General features: G+C 35.4%; 1 pseudogene; it reads right to left on the reverse strand.

Annotated features, from left to right (window-relative positions):
- Window positions 1-7567: 7567 nt before the first annotated feature.
- Window positions 7568-7969, reverse strand: LOC109449542 (large ribosomal subunit protein eL31 pseudogene; annotated as a pseudogene).
- Between the last annotated feature and the right edge of the window lie 12300 nt (window positions 7970-20269).

The raw sequence follows: 20269 nt of genomic DNA on the forward strand, positions 1-20269 counted from the left end.
CTGTTAAGATAATTTGTTCAGATGAAACTTCATTGCTTGAGTGAAATAAGCGGGGGGCAATGTTGAGAAGCTGTCTCCTCAGTTCAAGAGTACATGTGCGTAAAGCAGGAATATGGCTTAGATGACCTTTCAATGAGTCTTCAAGCTTCATTGTTCGGTCTTTCAAATATATAGAGATCAAGAGCTATAGGGAAAAAATCTCATGCTTTAGAATCACAATATGCCAAACTTCATCGGCATTAACATGAATTAAAATATATTTTACCTTAAAAGGAGAAAGACTTAGAGGAATGCAAATGGCTTAAATAAAAAGAACACATCTCGTGCGGTCTGCTTAAGAGGGAGACAGATTGGGAAACCCTCAAGGAAACAAAGCTTGAGCCATAGAAGCAAATGGTCACTGCTGCAAAACCCAATAAATTTAAGCTTTGTGTATACAAGTGGACTGAGCTGCTTTGGAAACCACACCTCCGTCAGTTTATACTCATGGATCTGGGCCTGCTGTTACCACTTGGATTTTAAGCTTTGATTTATACAGCTTTTGGTGTTTGAGGTTTTGTTTGATTTTTGGATCCAGTCCTTTCTTTCTTTTTTTTTTTTACTTTAGTGCAGCAACAACATTTTGTCCAAAAACACACACCAGAGTCTTTAATTATATGTACATATCATGTAATTTTATTGAAGGTACATATTTAATATAATCTGAATGCTCTAAATCAATGTTGAGCAGAGCTTCTACAACTGAAATAATATGGAAATTCATATAACCTGCAATTATAAAAAGCACAGTTACAGGAAAGAAATGTTTTCTACTCTCTTCTGGGAACCCTACATAATTTATTCATTCTACATTTGATTTGTAACAAATGAAATGAATCTCCATCAAACTCCTCAAAATGCAATTATTTCCATAGGTCACCAATCTGAAATATATTCCATAATAAGTTCAAGTTAAAAGGGACTTAGTTCTCCAGTGTTGTCCAAGCCCTTTAGTGGACAAATGACAAAACTGATGTCAGAGAAGTTGGTTAAGTCATTTGTTCAAGATAGTACAACTTGTTAACTCAAGAGCTATGCTTCCTTACCCTCACCCCCAGCTCTTAATCCAGACTTTTCTTGCTACAACATATGTGATGCAGGAGGGTCTCAAAGTCCTTAATATAATGCCTTGCTTACCTTGGAGAAATTTAAACATCCAGGTGCCTAGAGTTCCTAATAAATTGACTTTCTGTGGGACAGAATGGCTTCTATTTAATCCTCTGTTATATATTACCAGGCTTCCTCCCAATTATCATTCATCCTCAGTACTAAACAAAACAAATAAACAGGCAAACCAACAGAGAGCAAAAGTGGTAAGAAAGGAAGAAAGAAAATTGCAGTTTACCAATGCACCAAGTGCTTTCCAAGATTGCGGTGGAAACAGTGTTTCTCCCTGTGACATTAGGTAATTGGGTCAATGGTTGATCCAGGCTTTGGGACTGAATTAATGATTATTACTGTTAAAAATTTTTTTTCAAAATTTATTTTTATTTTAAATTCTATAATATTGTTTCAGCTAAAGAGAAGAGGTTTTTGTTTAGGTACTAGGTACATAACTGTTATCACTGCAAATGATGACCTGGTTATGAGAATCTGGTCAGTTAAGTTCTTGAATGTTAATGCGTTTCTTCTTGTGTAATGTGGAAGATCTATTAATATATTTAAATTGGGACTTTTGAAATAAGGACTGATTTAGAAGTAAAATAATGGTATGAATGAATCCATTTTGGTTTTCAAAGTGAATACGTAACTACTTAACTATGTATTTACAGGTGTAACACTCATTGAATTCTATTTTCTATATTATAAGACATTGATAAAACCTTTAAACTCTGAGGTAAGCATTCAAAGTCTCAGACTAGTGATTTTCAACATTGACTACTTAGTCACATTTACCCTGGGAGTTTTCGAAATACTGATGCCTAGGCCACACACTCAGAGATTATGAATTAATTAGTCTGGGGTTCTGCTTGGGTATTACATGTTTTAAAAACTGACCATGTAATTGTGATTGTGGGAAGGGTTAAGAACTACTGTCATAGACATTTCATGGCCATGACTTTGGTGTTATTATCAGTCTCTGTACACTCCTGTTCAATTGATCTAGAGCTACAGAAGCCTCTATGATCAGGTCCTGCTGGGTGTAGCCTTGGCCTGGAGAGAACCTGATGGATAGTTTATTAAAAAGATGAGAGGGGTCCCATTTGGGTAGGGCTGAGACACTTCCCCTTCCTGCCTTCTCCCAGAAATAACTGAAAAACAGCAAAGGCACTCTCTCTACAGATGTCTAACAACTTTTAAATGAAAGAAAGTACCATGTAACCAACCTTGAGGTATAACGATTGCATAAAAACCCTAAAGCTTCCTAAGTTAAAATACATAATCCATTCACATTCTTCAGCCCTTCAAACAATAGTTATTTTCTTGAATGGGCACGTAACGCCCTGGAGTTCCATTTGCTTCTATCTTCCGTCTCCCAGCATACTCTCCAGAAATCCATTGAATGCATTAAAACCCAGCTCACCCTAGACTAATTGACATCTCTCTCTTCCACAGGGACATTAGCTCCATTTCTTTGGTTTGGTGTCATAGTGATCCTCTTTCCACCTTTTGGAAAAGTCACTGACACTGGAATGGAGGGGAGGAAATTGAATGTCTTCCACTACTAACCAGCACCACACTTTCATTCTTTCTCTCTTAGCCAGAGTTATTTTTCATTTGAAACCTTCAACGTCTATTTGGTTTTCTCTGACACTCTAAAGTACATCCCTGTATAACTCTGTGTCACTATAACAGGATATTTTTATTTATATCTTTCCTTTTGCAACCGCATATTCATGCATTGTCTTTTCCTGCAGAGTTGAACACATATTTCTGACAATTCAGAAAAATAACTTCTCTTACTCACTTACTCATCGTGTATGTTGCCCTTGGTATATTGTCTTTACAAATTTTTTTTTTTTTTTTTTTTTGGTTGTTGTTTTTCCTTTCATCACACACTAGGATGACATGTCTACTCGCTGAGAGGATGCACAGATGGTTGTTGTAATTGACAAAACTGATTGGTTAGAGGAATCACCTGGAAAGTTTATTAAAAATATAGAATTCCAAGCCTCCCCTCATATCCATTCAGTCAGACTACTAGAGGTCTAAATCCAGGAACCCATATTGTAGAAAGCCCCATGGATAGTGGCCCAGTAAGCAGGACATGGCCTTTAGAGCTATGCAGTTCAAATCTCAGCTAACTAATTCCCTGAGTCTCAGTTTCTCCATCTCAAAATAGAGATTAATTCATAATGATTTATGAAGCCAAAATTAAATTATCCATATAAAGACAACAATACAAAGTAAGAACTCAACAATCATTTGCCTTCTTCTTTCCTCAGAACTTGTGATGAATCAGGGTAGTTACAGAGATTTACTAAGGAAAATGTTCTGTTTGCAAAGAATGTTTCCTGTTACCTTTTCATTGTATCTCTTCTAGCTGTGTCCCCTTGGCCCAAAGCTGCAGGACAAAGAAAGCATCATTGAGCTTCTGATAAACACTGCTGTTCATATCCTATCGGAAGCCATCCAGTCCATAGAAAAAAACCCCCGTTTACTGTTCTCTGTTTTTCCCTTAAGATACTCCTCTTGGAGAGGGTTCTGCATTGCCCACCCTCTAGTTGAAATTGATGTGAGAGAGAGAACTTTGCCTTGGCTTTTGTCATTAAAAACCTTATCTATAGTTTCTTTACTCTCAATAGATGCACTAACTATGTGACTTTGTTTTTACTAGAGCTCAATTTCAATTTGATTTACATTCAGATTGCCCCTTAAAGGTGTGAATTTTAACACAGCTAAGAGGAAAAGCAACAGTCATTAGGTCCTTTTGAACTCAAATTTTCAAGGATTAAAAAAAATAATAATAAAGAAAATTATTGCTGGATAGAAGGTAACTCCCAGTGAGACGTAGAAATCATCTACATCTATTTCACCACAGAACTTCCCTTCAAATTTGCTGGAATATAACAAGCAGGTATGATAATTTGGTGGTTACATTTTTAGTAAAAAGCTGATTAATTGCCATCTCTGAACACTTGGAGTTCTGCTTAAAAACACAATTATAGTCACCACTGACAAGTTCAGCTGAGTAGAATTAACATGGAGGGGAAAACATAATCTTTCCCCTTTCCTTCATAAAGCTCAAGAACTCAATGAGAGCTCTCTTCTGTTCGCTATGTGAGGATACAAGGAAAGGACAGTCATCTGCAAACCAGGAAGTGGGCCCTCACCATACACAGGATCTGCTGGCACCTTGATCATGGACTTCCCCATCTCCAGGACTATGATATTGACCTGATCCAGGACTAGAGGCATGTGACTGAAAAGAAAATTTTATAACTATCCTCAAAATCAAGATCAATATAGAAAAAAAAAAGGTAACAATAGATATTGCTGAAATTGAAGTTTCATCAGAGACATTCAAACAAAGGAACTTAGAGACTTATTTTAACGCTACCTTCAACAATGGTTGGAAATATAAAGCAAAAATCAAATAAAAAACCTAACTCAGAAGTGGGAAAACAATAAATCAATGGGAAATGGGAGGCATCTATAACATAAAATCTAATTGGAAGATAAATGTGATTCTGAGAAACAATAGAGTAATTGATAAGAACTTGTCAAAATAAGCAGGCTACTGCAGAACAAACAAGTACATATGAACATCTGAAATAATAAGTCTTAATCAAAGACGTAATCATTTGTGCCTCTCTGATCAAAGGACACTTTTTTTGGGTTAAAACATTCTGAGAAGGAAAGCAGAAAATATTATCGTCTCTGGGAAATGGCAGGTATACAGGTTCAAGTCCAACAAGGTAACTGGATTCCCGGTTTCCCATTCTCTGCCCAGCCTTCTTGACATCTGTTCCCTCCCAAGTCTGCAGTGAGCTGCGTTCTCCTTTCCCCATTCCTAGTCAATTCATCTGAAGGCATTTTGAAGTTTATCTGTCTTAAGTCATGTTACATATAGTAATAATTTGCAATAAGAATACATGGATAGGATGCATTACATTTAAATAACTGAGAAAGCATATGCAATGATTCCTAGGTTCAAAACCAACCCAATGAGATTATAGCTTCCTCTTGCTTACAGGCTTACAGGTTCTTGATCCTCCCCAACCTCCTCTAATACTTCTACACTCTTGGTTCTGTCATTCTTCTTTTTAATCTCCATATTTATTATTATTATTATTATTTTTACTGCTTATTTAAACTATTTTCTGAAGATGTATATGGCTTATATCTTCCACTCCCACTTTGAATTAAGTCCCCAAATCTCTAGCATATCCTTCCTACCTTTGCTCAAAGGGTTCATTCTGAATAGACTCCCCACTTACCCTCATACTGCTTTAGTCACAGGAGCCTATCCGCTCTTCCAAAATTACGTCAAGTCTACCCCCACTTCGGGCCCACAGTGCTTGCTTTGCCCTATGCCTGGAAGCTCTTCCCCAATGGTATATTGTTCAGGTCTCCCCTTAAACATTATATCTAAATGGCCTACTCAGACGGCCTTATCTAAAATAACACCTCAACCACTTAATATAGATTCAATCTACTCTATTTTTCTTCTTGATTTCTATCAATCTCACATTGCATTTGTTTTATTTGTTGACACTTTATATATATATTTTATTCTCTCCATGGTGCGTACATGAGCCTCATGAAAGTAGAGACTTTGACAGTTTTTTTTGTTGTTGTTTTTTTCCATGTCTGTGACTCTAGTATTTACAAATGCTTGGAATACAAGTGTTCAGGAAATATCTGGATGAATGAAAGAATGAATAAATGACTGAATGAATGAATACCTTATTGAACTTTAAAATTGTTGAGAGCAGTAAATAACAGCAAATATAAATAAATTGCCTTGTACGCTGTAGGTGCTTAGTATAATTTTATAAAAGAAAGGATATATGAATAAATGAATTAGTAAAATAGCTATTTGATTAGCTAGAAAATCTTATTCTCAATGCACAATTTAGTGGATTAGAGAGATTTTCTAAGTGTTAACACACGAGGAGCAAGAGAGTATAATTGCTGGGGTTTCTGGATTACAATTATTAAGATTCTTACCTTCTACATTATAATTTCTTTAGAGTAAGAGTCAGCGGGTAGGCACATAACAGCCTGAGGAAGGACCAATAAAATTTCAAGTAAGGAGGGGATGTCATGTGTGCTTCGTGAACCCTGGAATCTATACTAAGTCAACTAATATAATTGCGCTTCACCAGTCTTTGGGGGTGCAAAGTTTAGTGAATTCTGACTCAATCCTACTTTGGAAAATTTCATTCTATTTTTTCATAGTAGGATAAGCCACACATTATTAATCCATAATAATATGATATTTGTATATTCTATTACATTGTAAACATTTTAGAATTATAAGAGCCTTTAAAGAATGTGACATTTACTATGCTTCTTTATAACCTCAATCCTACTCTTTGACATAGGGTAGGATTGCATATGGGTATTGCTAATGGGTGTTTATCCTGATTGAAAAATAATAGATATGTTTAGACTTTTCCCATGAAATTTTGCATTGAATTAAACTTTAACGATAGTTTATCCATTATTTTACAAAACACTGAATACTTAATTAAAAACAAAAAAAAACTTTTGGGGATACATTTCACATTATCAAAGACTTTTGATGTTTGATTCTAGAATCAAAATTGTCCATAAAAAAAAAAAAGAAATCTAATCTTAAATGCCAAGATTCAATTCAAAGCTTATAGACTACTGCCTCAAATTGGCTTTAAACTATCATAATTGTGTTTTTATTAGCTTATTATTTTGTAGTAACTCATACGGTGTCGATACTACTCTCATGCACCATACTTGATCTTTAACTCTTCCAGAAAATACCTCCAAAAGATTATCCAGAAATTACATATTTATAGTTATCACTTTACCATTTGGACTTGATAGATTTATCTTTCATCTCCATTTAAAATTGTAAGGGAGTGTTTACAGATTCTGGAAGTTCCGAATGAAGAAAAGCATTACATTAGCTATAATCAAAATTGTACTTTGTGTCAGGTTTTACCATTTGTCACTGACATCATCTTTTTTAGGCCAGTTCATTGCATGGTCAGAATTTCAACTTAGGTGTATAAATCAATGAATAAATGATTTGCATAATAAACCAACATTCAGGTTTAAAAAAAAAAAACATTCTAGTATTTTAATTTGTCCCGTTCAAATCTAACCTCTTAATGCTGGTGGTATTAGAGTATATTTTGTTAATACAATATGTTTTATTATTTGTTGTATTTGTAAATTCCATTAAAATATTCATATTGTGCTCATGTAGACTATAATTTTTTTCTGTGAATTTGGGTTCCATGATATGACTTTTCCTTTTTTTGTGAGGCTGAGTTAGCTGATAGATTTGTAATGCACCTTTTTTTTTTTTGCAGCCTTTTTTTTTTTTTTTTTTTTTTTTTTGCAGCTTTGCAGTTTTGTAACTTTATTTGACAATCAGCAGTTAGTTCTCATCCACATTAACTTTTTGTAGATTTTTGAAAGTGGTGGCAGGTACGTAGGTAACAAATGTATAGAGCTTATTTATTGAATATTCATCCTCATTGCGCTTTCTGGACAACTGCACCCGGATGCGGTATGGGACATTCCTTATTCCTTTGGCCCAGACAGCTTCGTTGAGTCTGGTGTCAATGCACACATCTGGTGTTCCCATCTTCTTCATGGCAAATTTCCGGATCTCTTTGAGTGCCCAAGGGGCATGCTTCTTGAGACCCACTCAATGGATGCACTTGTGAATGTTGATGGTGTATTCTCTGGTCACTACTTCATTGATGGCAAAACCACCCTTCTTTTTCTCACCACCCTTCTTTGCGGGAGCCATCCTGTGGGGCCCAAGTTAGAAAGAAAGAGCGTGAGGTATTATGGGAGAGGGAAAGCAGCGTCACTGTAATGAGCCTTTTAAATTCATTCTCTCTCATCTCCTATTTCCACTTCGTAATTTTTAATATATCAGAAACTAAAATCATATGCAGTTTTAGTTCATATAAATGTAAAGTTTAAATATTTATATAGATGTTATTTTTTATAAAACGTTCTTTTTAAATACTAAAAAAAAAAAAAAAATCGCTGAAATGTTAAAAGATTTTTTAGTGCCACGCAACTAATTATCAGTAAATATGGAATTAGGAAACTGGAAGGAAGTTTGAGGTTAAACATAAGATGCAATCCATGTTAATGAACTGCTTTATTTGATACAGAATTTTTTTTTTTAACAAAAACAATATGATACTGATTTTTGTAGATTTTTTATACTTATTTCTAAAACATATGTCTAGTAAACCATAAGGTCTAATCCTCAAACCACATATACATTATTTTTAACTGTGGTTAGATATCCAAATATGAATATGGGACAATAATAAGACCCATAATAGATGTAATAAAGAAATCTAATAGAATTAGCCTTAGCTATTCTGTCTTTTATAATAACTTGAGATAGCAATTATTTTTGCCTTACATCAAGTTGCTGCAATTCAAATATTATTGAATTGCAATATATGTTTAAATAAAAATGGTAAATCTTCAAGTTTATTACAAGAATAATATATTATTGAATTGAGCTAGATGCTAATATATAACAGCTTTCACTTTATATGCCACATGATTTATATTTACATCTCAGGAGTGAATTCCACAATGAGTTTATATTAATCAAGGCTAAAAAAGTGTCCTAAATGTCCTTATGTTTGCCTCCTTTTTGAAACTGGATAGGCAGTATTGAAAAGATTGTAGGATTTACATGACAATTAAAGGAAGAAAAATTAAAAAAAAAAAAACTTTAAAAGAGTTTAAGAAAAAAAATTAAAAACCATTGGAAGAAAGAGGCTAGAGGAAAAGAAGAGCAATAGTTATTGAGGATAATCGGCATCTGACTAATATAAATTATCCTAAAGAGTTTTGCAAAAACAATTGTGCAATATTGGACTTTTAAAAATCAAAACACTCTTGAATAACTACGTCATTCATCTTGTGTTCTTTATTTTTGACTGAAGAAATACAGTGACTGGGATTAGCTTTCCTAAATAAACTGATCCTATTTCAGGGAAATGCCCTTTTTCCATGTGAAAACACCTGTGTAACACTTCCCACTCTTCTGCTGGGAAGTTTTCTCATTGTGTGCAGTGTTTACTTGTTCCTCAGCAGGGTCTGCTGATGCTAATGGACTCACAGCAGTGCTCCTACTTCAGTTATTACAGGTCTAATTCAGTCATTAACATTTCATTAATGGACGGGCCTCCTAGCTGCCTGCAAGGCTGTGCAGATATTGATGAGCTCCCTGCTAAACGAAACACGTCTTTAAGGTGGACCGCTTTAGATACAGACTGTCTAAGTGAGGGTTTTGCAGAGAAAAACATGGATTGTTTTCTAAGGGTTTGGCTAGGGATTTAGGTTAAGAGAGAACAGAGAATAAAAAAAGTTTTGTCCCTCACCCTCAGGGATTCCACGGCATTTTATAAATTGAGCAAACATTTCATTCTAGGATGGGTGGTTAATTAATAATTCGTCCCCTTCTCTCAAAACAAAGTGCTATGCATAGGCCCCCTGTAAAAAATCTACAGCCAATTTCTCATAGCAATTTAATCTGTTGTTTTTGTTTCTGGGAGTACAAACTTGAAGAAGTAGCTTAATGAAGATGTCATTTTAACCTCCCCTTTCCCTGCAGCTACTGCCACCATTGAAAAACACCCTGAGCCTCTAATCACCTTCTCCACTTCCAAACCTCTATCTACTCCAATCAGGCTTTTCTCCTAACCACCCCATCAGAGCTCAATTGTCAGGGAAACTAGCGATTTCCCTGTTGCTAAACCCGGTGATCACTTAAGCTGACATGTGTTACTTTGTCTTTCAGCAGCATTTAATACAGTCCTAGTCCTTTCCTTTTTCTTTTCTTTGTTTTATTTCATTTTAATTTTTTTGTGGGTTCACCGATCCCACATTGTCTTAGTTTTCTTGTCATTCTACCAGCTACACCTTTGCAGCCTTCTTCTTCTAACAACTACAGGTTGAGATGCTCCTCTTTAATCCTTCAGTTACTGAATTCAACCCAATGGCTTTAAGCATGCTTTCTGTGCATGAGGTTTCCCAATCTAAGTCTTTTGCCCCAACTCCCTTTCATAGTCTGAGAAAATTAAGAAATGGTTTTCAATCTAGCTTTGTCACTGACTTTCTGTGCTACATTATTGAAGTCAAATAACTTCCCTTAACTTCTACTTTCTTTTCTGTAAAATGAAGTTGTTAAACTATTAGATCTCTAAGGTCTCTTCAAGCCCTAAAATTCTATGGCTATGAGTCTAAGCTTTGTATAAAGCAGGACAATCAGATCTAAGAGTATGAACTGTATCCCCAGTCCTCCTATTAAACAAATTGTTATCTTCCTGTGCAACTGAGAATTGAAATATATTGTATCATACAAATTTCTAATGCAAGTACTTTGTGAAAATTACTAATTTGATACCATAATTAGGCTTGTAATGTAAAATTATTAAGTACAGCCATATTGCTTGTAACTGTACATGGAACTTATATTGTTGCAATAAAGTGTGTATAAATTCCATTACATAACTTTATTGTATTTTTAATAGCATTCAAAATTTAAATAGCAAAAAAGGAAGGAAGTAGTCAAAAGAGAATGATTGTGGGTACTGTAAATTTTATTTTGATGCTTAAAAGTGATAACTAGTGAGTTTCCTATAAGCACCTTTAAATTTTTTATGGTCAACATAAAATTTTATTTATAGTAAACACGGCAACTGGCAGAAACAGGATTTGAGTTGAATCATTTCAGAAAACATTGAATGAAATTACCCATAAAATATATTCTGTGAGAGATGATTTCTGCTTAATATATAGGCCTTTAATATTCTTTGTTCATTTGGTATGATATTTTAGACACTTTAAATTTCTGTCTTCTAGAATCATGCTCTTCAGTTTTAGATACAAGTACGAATACTTGTACTTATATTTATGTAATGGAGCAAAACATGAGGATTGTAAGACTTTTTAAAATTAAATAAATAGGTAATCCAGGGTAAACAGGTATGTACATGTTTCCTACAGAAAACTGTAAAAGTAGGTGAGTCAAGGATGTAAACAGTGGTCATTTAATACAGAAGAAAATGTATAAATTATAGGCCAAATGACTAAAGTTTTATTTAAACACATAGATCTAGAGTGCTTTTATTTATGTGAATATAACAAACAAATAAGCCACAGCTTTAAGAAGATGACTTGAATAAAGACAGTAAAAGACTTTGCTGAAATATCACAAATTTTCTCTTAGTAAATGATCATCTTACTTCAGTTTGATTTTTTCATCATTTAGAAAACTTCTTTCCTTTAAAGAATACAATGTGACAGTCTCCAAAGATAAAAATGTCATACAATTAAAAATGGAAATATTTGAATTTCACTTAATTTTTAGTTTTATACTTTGTGTGGACAAATATGTAAAAGAAAATTTAACTAGAAATTATATTAAATGTTTATAATAATAAAGTAAAGTTACTGCAGCAAAGAGAGAAATTACAGTCTATTTCATCAATAAAAATAATAGTAAATATTCATGTGACTCAAGCTACATCTATAATACAAATCTCTAATATTTGACATTTTCTCTGGAGACTCATAATTTTAATTAATTTTTACCTAGTCACTTGAATTATATCTTCATATTTTTTCTTTGCTTCTAATAGTACCTTGTAATGAACCTTCAAAATAACCTAGAATGCTCTGCCATGTATGTGTTTTGACAAGTGTCTAAATCTAGTATCAGGCAAAGGGCTTCTTTATTGGCAATAAGAATAGGGTGTAAAAGTGAATCACAAGACACTTTCAGTTGTCCATGTCAGTTCAATTTGATTCAATATAGTCAACTTACCTCCTAATATGATTTATTTCCAATTATCTTTATTTTCAGCAATTGTATGAAGACCCACAATCCATCTGCCCAGGAGTTGGTAAGTATGATTCCATCACACATTTAGCTTTTTATGTAGATGCTCTAAAATTGTGTAGTTACTCCAGATTCCCCTATTGTCAATGCCATTCTAAAATTCTGGAGGAATGAGTAGTACAAATCAGTCACTTTATAAGGCATTTTTTAGAACTTGTGGAAAATGTGAGACCGATTGTTAAAGAGATTTTCTCCTTTACTAACCCAATATTTTTCTAATGTTGATTCTCTAGTTTAGAAGTGTAACTTTATAATGTTCTGCAGAAAACAATCGGTGTGACATTTTATCTCAGTCTACCTTTTCAGATGAATCTAAGCAGTTCCTATCACTCACGATATGATTCAGCCACATTGAATTATTAGCCACATCTAGAATGTGAATACTCTCCCCCCTTGCCTGGTTGTGGAATTGCAGTTAACTCTGTTTGAAATAGTCATGTCTGTTTGACAAGCTCTTACTCATACTTTAAGATTAGATGTTTTTGTTGTGTGTTTTTTCCCTACCATCCTCTTTCTCTTCGGTGATTCCAAAGCCCTAGGATATACTCTCTCTTTAAGTTATTTAACACATTAAGCTAATTTATCTGTATATGGTCTTCACCAACTAAACTGAAAACTGTTTAAGATGAAGAATCTTTTTTTTTTTTTTCACCTTTGTGCATCCAATACCCAGAATATTGCCTGATAAATGTAGTAGTTGGAGATATGTTGGTTGTTATGAATGTTTATTTATTGATTAAACTAGGCATTTAGTAAATATTGGTGCTGTGGGCTGAATTGTGCCCAACAAAATTCATATGTTGAAACCCTAACCTCCAATGTGATAGTATTTGGACATGAGGCTTTTGAGAGGTAATTAGGTTTAGATGAAGTTAGGAGAATGGTGTCCTTATTATGATATGGGATTAGTACCCTTATAAGAAGAGGTGTCAAGTAGTTTGCCCTCCTGTCTCTTTGTCTTCTCTCCATTACGTGAGGACACAGTGAGAAAGCAGCAGTTTGCCAATGAGTAAGAGAGCCCTCACCAGAGCCCGGACATTCTGGCACCCTGATATCAAATTTCCAGGATTTAGAGTTGTGAAAAAATGAATTTATGTTGTTTAAGTCACCCAATCTCTGGTATTTTGTTAGGGCAACCTATTCATACCAATACATTTAGTATTCCGACATTTTCCTTAAAAAAAAAAAAAAAAAAAATATATATATATATATATATATATATATATATATATATATATATATATATATATATATATATATATACTGTCTTTGTATTTCAGTTACCAAACTTAGCTGTCCGGAGATATACCAAATTATGATTAGCAGTAAACTATGAAACTCTACTTTTTTATTGTATAATTGTAACTATTCACATCTACCTTTAACTTCTCTAATTTATATTTCCCTTCTTTCATAGATTTTCCTGCTATAAAATTTACTTGGGTGTAAAACATAATAGAAAAAAATAGTTATCCAAAAATTTTGCCAATATGGATTTAATCATTAATGTTTTTGGCATCAATATTGTATTTTGCATTGGGGTCAGTTTTTCATGACTGAAGGAAAGGTTATTCCAAGTTTCTCTCCTGTTACTCATAAGAAAGTCAGTGGGATTTACTGGGTGGTCCAGTGTTATTTGCATTTGGAAACAAAATTCTTCTTTTCTGCTATGGACTATTATGGACTTATGCTTGAAGGATGAGGGTTGAATTTACCTTTACTATATTCACTTTATAGCACTGAAAATGTTATTAGTGGTCATAAAATTACTTAATTCTATCTGTGTAGATTACTTAATTAAACGTCCCCCTGAGCCAGAAGTTCTGCAGTTTAACTATAGGCTGTGTAAAAAAATATTTTTTATTTGGTCTATATTTATTGCCCTCTAAATCCAATGAGGGTCCCTTTGCTCTCATATTCCACAGTGTGGTGAGTAGGAAGGAATGAACAAGTGTCATTTGACTCTGAAGGCCTTATTCAGCTCTTCATATACAACTGGTCTTTTCCCTAAATACATACTCATTCATTTTGTGTTTTAAAATACAGAATCTGTCTCCTCCCCTCCACCAATTACGTTTAATATTTTCTTTATTTGCCCAGATATTTTTGGTACATTCTTCATTCTCCTGTAGTGATATCACGGGTTTAAGTCAATATCTTCCATAAAATATTGAGAAATAATCATCCAGGAAGGGAGAATCCCTGGAGCTATGAAACAGACCCCATACTAGAAATGGACATGATACCCTGTTAATTACCTCAGCGGGGCTGGGAAGGAGTTGGGGGTGAAAAGATGAAGTCAGGTGATAGGATATCCTGTTTGATTCCCAAATGGGTGTTTCTCTAGACTTACTGCTGTATGGCCAATGGGTCCTCTCCATGGAGACTTCTTGCTTAGTGTATGATACTTGCTTAAGTTTTATTCTGAAAAACAAACAAAAAAAAACAAAAAATAAGAGAAGAGGGGAAGAATGTTAATTAGATTAAATATAGTCCTTAAATTAGTTGAACATTTATATTTTTGACACATTGATAAGCATTCATAGTCATAGAATGCTAGAGCAAGAAAGAAGACTATATTTATTTGATATGCTAGGCAATTTATCAACATGCTATAATCAATTTCTTAGATCAAAGGAAACAATCCATGGACCTATGTCAATAGCTTATATAAAAATATTAGAAGTAATATAAAAATAAACATACTGAAGAAAATTCTAAAAGAAACAAAGCTTTAGTCTAGGCTTGAAAAGAAGGCAATGGTCTACCAAAATAATGGGAGTTATTATTTATTTATTTATTTATTTATTTATTTATTTATTTATTTAAAGATTTGATTAAAATTTAGCTAACATACAATATTATATAAGTTCCGGGTATACACCATAGTTATTCAACATTTATATATTTAAAAAAGTGATCACTATGATAAGTATAGCAACCATCTAACATTGTACCACGCTATCACAATATTATTGACTATATCTCCTATGCTGTACATTACATCCCCACGACATTTATTTTATACCCGGACATTTAGACCTTTTATTCCCCTTCACCTTTCCCCCTCTTTTTTAAATTTTCAACTACAGTTGTCATTCAATATTATTTTATATTAATTTCAAGTGTACAGCATAGTGGTCAGACATTTGGATAATTTAGGAAAGGATTCCCCTGACTAGTCTAGCACTCACCTGGCACTATCTATAGTTATTACCATATTATTGACTAAATTCCCTGTGCTTTACTGTACATGTCATGACTATTTTGTAACTACTACGTTATACTTCTTAATCCCTTCGTCATTTTCACGCTGTCCCCAACACTCTCCCATCTGTCAGCTCAACAAATCTAATACCAATCTGACACTGTACACAGCTATTATAATATTATTGACTATATTCCTTATGTTATATCCAATATCCTCATGATTACTGTGTAACAACCAATTTGTACTTGTTAATCCCTTCCCCTTTTTTACTCACCTCTAACTGCCCTCCCATCTGGCAACCATCAATTTGTTCTCCATATCTATGAGTTTGTTTCCGTTTTTTTTTTTTGTTTTTTTTTTTATATTTTGTTGTTTAGATTCTACATAAAATCAAAATCACATTGCATCTGTCTTTCTCTGTCTTACACTCCACTCAGCACAGTATCATCCAGGTGCATCCACGCTGCTACAGATGGCAAAAACCCATTCCCTTTCATGTCTGAGCAATATTCCATTTTATATGTGTACCACCTCCTCTGTATCCATTTTTCCATCAAAGACACCCAGGCTGCCTCCACATCTTGTCCACTGTAAACAATGCTGTAATGAACATATGCATGCACATGTACTCTCAAAATAGCGTTTGGGTTTCTTCAGATGAATACTCTGAATTGGGATTACTGGGTCCTTATTTGTCTCTTGTTATAGCCTTTGTTTGAAAATATATTTTGTCTGGTCTAAGTATTGCTACCCCAGCTTTTTTTGTATTACCCATTTACATTTTCATGAAATACCTTTTTCCATCCACTTACTTTCTATCTGTGAATGTCTTTCAATCTGAAGTTTTTCTCTTATAGGCAGCATATGTAAGTTTGATTTTCTTATCCATCCAGCCCTCCTGCGTCTTTTGAGTGGAGCATTTAATCCATTTACATTGAAAGTAATTGTTGCTAGATATGTAGCTATTGGCATTTTATTATTGATAATTTTTATTTTTGTATTTTTCCTTCTTAAAGAAGTCCCTCTAACATTCCTTGTTTTACTGGTTTGGTGGTGATGAACTCCTTTAGCTTTTTCATGTCTGGGAAGCGCTTTATTTCTTTTTAAAGTTATATAAATATTTATATTTATATAAATTTTAAAGTTTTATATATATATAAAACTTTATTATATATAATAAAATTATATATAAATAAATTATATATATATAAATTTTATTGGAGAATATTGGGGAACAGTGTATTTCTCCTGGGCCCATCAGTTCCAAGTTGTTGTCCTTCAATCTAGTTGTGGAGGCTGCAGCTCATCTCCAAGTCCAGTTGCCGTTTTCAATCTTTAGTTGCAGGGGGCGCAGCCTACCATCTCATGTGTGAATTGAACCAGTAACCTATTGTTGAGAGTTTGTGCTTTAACCAACGAAGCCATCTGGCCACCCCTCTGGCAGTTCAGTGGCAACTTGCTGCCTTCAATCTAGTTGTGGAGGACGCAGCTCATTGGCCCATGTGGGAATTAAACCAGCGACCCTGTTGTTCAGAGCTTGTGTTCTTACCAACTAAGCCATCCAGCCACCCCGTGCTAACCGTGGAGGCATGTAGGATAGGACACACTGCAATCTGAGGATGGCTGCCACCAGTACCCAGCAAGTTAGTTCCAAGTAAAAAAAAAAAAAACAAAAAACAGTACACCGTGAGGCCAGCTGCCACCTATTTGCTCTCTTAAGGTTTAGCCCCTGATAAAGCCTCACGTAGTACACGAGCTGGATGAGGCAGGATCTCAGGGAATCACTGGAGTGGGAAGAACTGCGGTTAACAGGTTAATGTAAACTCTGGTTTGGTGCCAATGTTGAGCCTGGAGCTACTCAGCAGAAACCTCAGAGCACACGGAGGCCAGCTCTTGCCTGCCTGGGTCCTGTTGACTCTGATAGTTTTTCATAAAAGAGTGCAATGCAGGCAGGGCTGTCTCCTTTAAAGAAAGTGCCTCTGGTGCTAGGTGAGTTGGGTGGGGCGGGGTCTCATGGAGTCAGCAGGTTGGAGCAGCAGAGCTCACTAGGCCAATGAGACTCAGATTCGGCCTCTGTGGTCCGGCTCAACACAAGAAAGATGGAGCCTGCCTGCCAGCTGCTTGAGAGAAGGACCCCACACAGGAAAAATGATGACTGTTCTCCCACGTACTTCCTGTAGCCACACACCTCAGTCTGTATCCCCATATGCTTCCACCTCCACCTGAGTTACTGTTCCTCTGCTGGAGCCCAAGGTGAGTGCATGGGTTATTTAAGAGGATGTCTGAGTTTCCCACAGTCTTCCATCCCACCTGATTATTGGAATCCCACTGTTTTCACAGCCAGATGTTGTGGGGCTTCTCTTCCCAGCACCAGTACTGCAGGCTGTTGAGCCCAGTGTGGGGTTGGGGTCCCTTGCTCCTTGGGGGAAACCTCCATGGTCGAGATAACCCTCCCAGTTCTCAGCTGTCACAGGAGGTTTGGGGCCAACCTGTTCTGTATCTGTGCCCCCATTGCTAGTCGTGACATGGCTTCTTTATATCCTTAGTTATAAAACTTCTGTTCAGTCAGACTTCAGATGGTTCTCCAGATTGATTGTTCTATAATTTAGCAGTAATTTCGGTATGTATATAGAAAGAAGCAGGCACAGCGTTTATTCCTCCACCCTGGATCTCTCTTGCATGTTTCATGGGAGTCTTATTTAAAATAGCTTAATAGGTAAAATCTCATGCTCTGGGGCCAAACTACCTGGGTGTGGGGACAGAGTCCCAGAGAGCCGTTTCCAGGCTCTCAGCCTCACATGGAAAGGTACTGGCTCTGGTGGTAGATGGCCATTGGCTGTGACTGGTTGGCCATCAGCTGTAATCAGTTAGCCTATTGGCCACTATTATCACTGCGTGGCTATGCTGATTGGTTAGCAGGCAGAAAAGCAGATGGTGGATTGCAGATCGTGTGGATCCTACTTCCCATGTTTGTCTCGCCCGGCTGCCAGTGAGACTGGGGTGCAGGAAGACTCCTTGTTGGGGTACTGGTGGATGTTTGCTTTTGTATCTCCAACCCAGACACCAGTGAGAATATAGTGGTATGGCTCCCCTATCTATTGCTCCATGGGTGTGCCTTTTTGGCTTCACCATGTCCTGTGTTCTTATGTGGGGAGCCAGACCCTATCTAGTGTTATCTTCAGAAAATCATTTAACTTTTCTGTTTCTCAGTTTTTTTTTAATTTGAAATGTGGATTTTAATATTATTCACATTACAAGATGTGGGGATAAAAACACATGTTAATATTAATCATGTCCTTTAAGTACTATTGGCACAGGAAAAAAATGGAGTGTTTGTTAAAAATGCCAAAAGATGTTCTTTTAAATTTTCAGTGTATAAATCTTTGAAATACGGTGCAAGTTAGCTATCACTGCTTAATGAACATACCGAAATTTTAGTAGCTCAATAGAACTATTAGTTCTTTCTTACATATCTTTAGGTAGGCTGAGGCTTCTGTTCAACTCTGCTAGGATCTGCTGGGCTCTCCTATGTTCTCACATACATCTGTGGTCAACTGTTTAGTCATCTAAGGTCTGCTTGATGTAGGAAGTCATTGGCGTGGATAATTGAACTCTGCCCCACCTGGTCTCTTATGCTCCACATCTGATATGCTAGGCTTCCAGGGGAGTAAGTAGGAATGTACTAGCAGTTTTTTAAGCCCTTGCTTATTTGAAACCTGTTAATATCCTTTTGGCTAAATCAAATCACTAATCTCTTTCCAAATTCAAGGGATGTGCAAATAGACCCCAATTCTTTTCAGAAGAATTACAAACGGTGTGGATAGAAAGAAGGGTAAAGTTATCAGATCATCAATGCTATCAATCTACTGCAGTTATGTGCCCGATACCTTAGGGTTGAGTTAGGGAGTACAATTTATTGCCATGACTCAATACACTCCTTCAATATCTCTCAAATTGAATTGTACTCATTAGTCATGAACTTTCATTTATCAACTCTCTTAGGTTTGGAACTTTGAGAAACAAAGAAATAAAGTAGAAAACAAAGGAAAATTGTATGTGGGACTGGTAAGAGTTATAAAACAAAGTATTGTTTTTCTTTTTGTTCAGAAGGAAAAGGGTGGAATTACCTAGGAGAAAACAATTCCTTTCATATCACTTTTACACTCCACCATAATAATACATATTCCAGAACTACTAAACCCAATGAAAATGTTATCGAACTCAGGTTCAATGCTAATTACTGCCCGAAGAGTCCAAAACACTAGAGTGACAAGGGTTGGTGAGAAGAAAAGCGTCATTTATTCTAGATGCCAGCAGCTAGGGAAGATGGCAGACTTATGTCTAAGAAACCACCTTCCCCAAGCCAAAATCATTAAGGGGTTTTATAGGCAGGTAAATGGGAAAGAAAAAAGGAAAGCAGGACTGAGGGCTGATAGTTGAGATGTTATCCCCTAGCATCTTCTGAGGCATCAGGTCTGTCTCGGTGTTTTCTTAAACCTTACTGTCCACAGCAGGCAAGTTATCACCAGGAACTGCTAGGGAGTTGAGATCACGAATCCTGATACCAACACACCTGAAGATTAAAGAAGCCACTTTTTTTTCAGGGTAGGATGTTAATTAATAAGGTATGAGTAGCCTTGAAAAAGGGAACAGAGTTAGTTAATTAGTGAGGGGAGAAACAAAGAGAAAACAGCTGAATACCAGGATAAATCAAACTGTAAACTGGCTAAGTTTAATTACATTGATCTACTGAGTTTCATCCTTACAAAAACGTACCAGTCACTTAATCATTTACCAAGACTGTCTTTTTGGATTATCCTATCTCATTGAATTTTTCAATATTGCTTTTAATGTTACCTTTGTGATTTATAACTCTGACTTCTTGTGTCTGAGATGGTCAGAGGGCCACAATACTGTATTTGGTTTACCAATTACACTAATTATTGGATGAGGGAAAACATGGATGAATGGTTTTGTGGGAT

This window comes from Rhinolophus sinicus, chromosome 17, assembly GCF_057876585.1.
Source record: "Rhinolophus sinicus isolate RSI-liver-muscle chromosome 17, RSI-T2T, whole genome shotgun sequence".
Lineage (NCBI taxonomy): Eukaryota > Metazoa > Chordata > Mammalia > Chiroptera > Rhinolophidae > Rhinolophus > Rhinolophus sinicus.